This window comes from Lissotriton vulgaris, chromosome 11, assembly GCF_964263255.1.
Source record: "Lissotriton vulgaris chromosome 11, aLisVul1.2, whole genome shotgun sequence".
Taxonomy (NCBI): Eukaryota; Metazoa; Chordata; class Amphibia; order Caudata; family Salamandridae; genus Lissotriton; species Lissotriton vulgaris.
Window position 1 is genome coordinate 543819636 of NC_141699.1, and position 6000 is coordinate 543825635.

Here is a 6000-nt window from a genome sequence, read left to right on the forward strand (position 1 = left end):
AACAGTTTTGTTTATCTGTAAGCTTAAATCCAGTAAACAATGACGTGGTGTTGATTAGACGCAAAAGGCACATAGCCTGAACGAAGGTTTTGTAACGTCCAGCCTAGAAGCATTATAGAACGCAGTTGAGACTGTCCATGTTGTAACACGAGCAAGTCCTGTTCTATTTAAGCATGGGCGAATTTTGCGAATCTCGCGTTCGCGAATTTTGCGGATTTGCGAACTCGCAATCCGCAAAATCCGCGAATTCTCGCGAATTTGCGGATTTTTTTTTTTGTGTGTTTGCGCGGTTTCTGCCAGTTCGCGAGGGTTTTGTACAATGTCGCAAATTGCGAACTTACCTGTCGGGTCGCAAGTTTCGCGAACTTGTTGTTTCTACGTGTCCAGCCTGTTTGGGACACTCTTCTTCATCACTGCCACTCTCTGTCACCACTGCCACTCTCTGACTACTCATGCCACCCTCTGGCCCACCCATGCCACCCTCTGTTTCATCACAGCACCCTCTGGTTGTCCAGTCAGTGTACATTATTGTGGCAACGCAAGCACACCTTCCCTGCCTCAAGTGACCTGAATTAATTTGGGGCTGATTAATGTGTCACAGAATATTTTTTTAGCTGGCACCTGCTTCCTTAGTGCTTCCTGATTAGTGAACTTTTGCACTTGCTAAGTGCTTTCATTGTTGCAAAATTAGTTACAACACCTGCCCTGCCCCAACTGACAATAATGAATTAGGGGCTGATTAATGGATTTGAACTGCCAGCCTGGCTCCTGCTTGTCTCCCTTAGCTGTAATTCAGGACCTTTGTGGCATATGTGTAACTATTCTGAGGTTCAGAGCAGGGTCACATAATAGTTGCAACTGGCAACTGAACTCTGGAGGGGCCCCTCAGCAAGCACTACAGGAAATGGCTACTAATGATGAGCCTGAACTTTTGAACCTGGTAAGTAGTTACTTTCAGTTTGCTAAAATCTAAAATTTTTTGCTAATTTGCTAAAAATTGCAGAGCTCTGGCCCGGGACCAGGGTTCAATTCCCGCCTCGGCGGGTCTTGGGCTTAATTTCCTCGGACCTGACAATTCTCGCCTCGGTGCCTATTCTAATCATGGGCCCCACGCTGCAACTCTGGGCAATAGCTTGCTTAACCTCCACACCGGCCCCAACAGCGCTAGGATGCCTGGCTTCACCCTGGGGGTGCCCAGGAGTGGACACTTCACAGGGAAAGCCAGGATGGGTTCCTCAGCGGTATGAGTAATAGCGCCAGGAAACCGCTTGGTGACAGTGCGCTCTACAAATACCTTGACATTTACATTTACATTTAAAATCGTATTTCTGCAATTTTGCACTTATTCGCGGGGCGCGAACTCACGCGAACTCACGCGAACAGTGCGAGCAGTGCGAGCAAAATCCGCTGCTCGCGGATTTGCGGATTTTGCGGGAGATTCGCGAATCTCGCGGATTGCGAATTTCCCGAAAATCCGCAAAATCCGCGAGCGAAACGGATTTTCCGCCCATGCTTAGTTCTATTATGTCTATGGCATAGGATACAATGCTGTCCAAAGAATAAATTCTGGATGACAGAGTAGTTAATCCATTGTCAACTACAGAGAGTGCTTTCTCTAAATTAATACGATCATTTTCTCATATTCGTTCTGCCGTTTCGATTTGCATGACTTTCCATGCTTCAATATAAGCAGCATAAATACCGGCGTATATGAAACGTTTATGACGTGGTTTACAAGGTTCTAGTAAGAAGTCTCTCAAATCAACGCCATCTTTAAGTAAAGTTAAGTGTTGTTTTATATCTGGTAGTGCAGATTTTGGTAGCCATTCAAGGCACAGTTTTCCTACACTGTATGTTGTGATTATCCCTGGATGATGTCTCTGGACATATCTTGGATCTGGCCTAGTTACTGTAAACCCTTGTGTCTTGTTCAGGAATCTATCTTGACAGTTATTCGTGTCTGTGGGCCAGATTAACCATTTTTTTCAATCAGGATTAGTTCTGTTTTCTTGTAAAATATAGTTCACGTCTACCTCCTCATCTGCAGTGCCATTACTATCTGGTGCGGGTTTAGGTATGGACGGTTTGTTTATGTCTTTTATCTTATCTAGGCCAAGACAAGATGTCTGTTGAACAGTTTCATTTAAGAACATTATTTGTTCTGGGATGATGCAAGCTCTGAATAAGTCTTCTAAACCTTGCACCTGCCAGTCTTTTGTGCCCCAGACAGTTTTTGTCTCAATGTTGTCTTTCCAAAAGTCAAACCCTAATGTGGACAACTGGGCATAAAAGGCTCCAGAACATATTTGCTTAGTATTAGTCAACATTGACCAAGATGGCCGCACCATAGGAGCTCATTGTGAGAGCTCTTGGGTTTGGGATAACTAATAACTAGTTTAAATCCCAGTTAAACCCTGACAAAAGGCATCTTCGCCCCCCCCCGACACAAGGAGACTATCGATAAGGGTGAATTTACGAAGATTAATACCTGAAAAGGGAGAAACGAGAGTCCAGCGTGATTGCCACCAAAAGACTGGACTTCCAGGACTGCCCAGAAGACCGACTCCGATTGCGGTGTTTAGCTCGAGGGGCTCGAGAGGGAAGGTGTCGTCAGCCTGATCATCCGGCTGATCCCAGCGCACTGTTTCTCGGCACGAAGGGAGGGAGGCTCAATCCACGTTGCCCCGACTGCCCGATGTCCATGGCGGCTCTGTGGCCCTATGAAGTGATGCCGCGCTAATCGTCGGATGTCCCAGGCGCCGATACAGATTGCAGACTGGAGACCGGATTGCAGCCCGCAGGCGAAAACGGAGACCGGAGATCGAGGCTGGCCGAGGAGCGGAGATAGCACCGACAACGCGGCTGGGGGCTGAGACGAGGAGCGGCTGGGGGCTGAGGCGAGGAGCAGGAGCAGAGGAAGCTCGAGGAGGATACTGCGAGGACCCGCGGGTGAGATTCTTACCCGCGAAATGAACAATACCGTAACAAGCAACTGAGGCAGCACTCGAAGCGGCGCGCCTGACCCTAACATGGCGGCCGCTTGATACACTCGTCCACCCTGTACTGCTTGAGACACTTAGTCCACCCTCTACTTCCTGCGAACAGTAAACTATTTGGAGGCAGGAAATGGAAAAGGGACAAACAATTACCAAACAGAGGAAAAAGAAGCCAATCAACAGAATCTAACTGGAGCCAAGAAAGGGAAAACGGACTAATCGAATGAGGGGAAAGAGAGAAAGTCCTTTTGTCCATAATAGTAGTACCAAAATGGCGGACATTTTGTAATATTCAGTTTTAAACACAAGAGCACAACAAGGGCTTGCATAAATCCTGTATTAATACGGCCATATGAAACCACAACTAATAAGTTGCCACGAAATCTATTAGAAATCTATTAGAAGAGAAACTGACTTCTATCACTATCACTATCATAGAAGGAGATTACTTACAGAGAAACTTTATTTATCACTACCATAGAAGAAATTCACTTAAAAGATATCTATGCCTATCACTATTCATCTATAATCACTGGACCAATTAAGAGACAAACAGAGAAGAGTCACCAAAAGACCTATAACGTGAAGCAAACATGGGCGAAAGATACTCAGAGGCGGATGGCTCAAACGCCCAGGTCATAAAATATCCATCTAAGTTATCTAAAAAAGGAGCCAAAAAATGTAAACACAATGCCCTGAAGAAAAACGCGGACACACTGTTCTCCGACCCATACTTTAATTCAGATAAAGGCACTATAACTAATGACCTGATATTCTACACTAATAAAACAGCTAAATGGCGCAATGCCTTCACAAGAATGCTTTACATAAAAGATATGAAAAACATCCCACATGGAACAAAGATATTGACCTCACCATCAAGAAGATGTAGAGCAGAATTATGCATCACCATATATAAAACTGGAATAGTGTTGATACAGGCAGCAAACAGTGAACTTATGAAGTTCGACAAGGTATTCCCTACCATAAAAGAATCACTAGAGGGCTTAAAAAACCAACTACACCTGACCTCACCAGAACTCACTCCTGAGAATATTACTAGCAGAGACGCCAATCGAACTGGAGAGAAAGGTGAAACAGAAGTGACTATATCGGAAAATGAGACAGAATGGACAGAGAGGTCTACAAATCACGAGAATAAAGAACAAGACCAGCTCCAAAAGGAAGCGCCGACACCGCTCCCAAACGCCGGGCCTTCCCAAGCAGAACGTACAGGGGAGCCGAGTAAATTACTTAAGGTGAATCAAGAAACGGTTAAGATAGGAGATATCATTCATGTGAATAAAGAACAAGACCAGCTCCAAAAGGAAGAGTTGACACCGCTTACAAACGACGAGCCTTCCCACGTAGAACATACAGGGGCGCCGAGTGAATCAATCAAGGTGAATCAAGAAACAGATAAGTTAGGAGTTATTAACCATTCTCTGCCCACTCCGAATACGTTACTAAAGCCTTGTACAACCTCACACACAAAAACGCTCCTAGCTTCACAAAACTCAGGTAATTCTCATAACATCTCAAGAAGGAACGGAACCGACAACCAAACAAAGAATATAAAGAATATGACTGGGACACTAAAAAAGATCAAAAACAGAGAAGAGCAATATACAACCCTCGGACACACAGGTTAACCATCCCTAAAAATTCACCCAGGAATCAGAAGGTTATTAAAGATCTTCAGAAACTAGTCTGCAACATGACAAGTCACAATGAATACCCTACAAGCGACTGAAGAAATACTGGAAATGACGTCAAGCACCCACTCCAAGATCACGAATATTCAAAATCTCGTACATTCCTTACATAGAAAGAGCAACGAGATGGACATGTCATTAGCGAATAGGATCAACCGACCAAATAGGACGAAGGCCCTGTCGAAGGAGGAAGCCCTTGCCTTACTCCGAACCTATGAATCACAGACCGTGAAAAAGAGGAGAACATCAAAACAGTTCCGATCGACTCTAATAGAACAGCAAGAAAGAAGGATAGGAAACCCAACCACAACAATTTAAAACAAGTCCAACTTAATTCCGAATATGAGAATCTGAATAGTAATAACACTAGAAAACAATTGACTTGCCTCCTACTCAACTGTCAATCGGCTACCAAACATGCGTCAGACATAGCAGACCTCATCATTAACAAGGATATCGATCTGGCAATTCTTACAGAAACATGGCTTTCGGAAGCATCATCTCCAACCATGGATCTCTTAGTACCACCTCAATATAACATTGTGAGACTAGACAGACCAAAAAAGTCTGGAGGAGGAATTGCCTGCATTCACCGATCAGATATCGAGGTCAACCAAATTCAAGCTGACCCTCTAGAATCCTATGAATACTTAGGTCTCAATATAAGATCGGCAACCAACCATAGATGCAATTTACATGCGTTTTACCACCCACCAGGAGAGAACGCCAAGTTCATAGAGCAGTTAATGGAGATCATTACGACCAACTCTAACACGGATGCCAACAACATTTTCTTAGGAGACTTCAACTTACATTGGGATGACTGCAACGACAAACTAGTTAACACACTTAAGGATTTCCTTGCCTATCTAAGCCTCAACCAAGCATGCACACAACCCACACATTCTAAAGGTGCAACACTGGACTGGATTATCTCGGGCAACAAAAATTAATCAATCCTCTCAATAGCCCCATGTGACTGGTCGGACCACTATGCAATAACTTTCCTGATACCCATATTGAGAAAGGGCAAGACCGTTCAACCTGCCAACAGCAAAAAATGGGTCCGAGATACAAGGGAGGCTAATATTGAGCTACTAGTTGAAAGTTGTGAGAGAGACTTAAAGCAACCTAGCTACCTGCAGAATGCAAATGAGCTGACAGATCACTACCTAACCTCAATCGGGAATATCGTCAACAACACCTTGCCTTTAAAACTAAAAAGAATCACGGAGAAGATGAAAAATCCATGGTTTGATGGATCACTGAACGAAGACAGGCGCAAACTG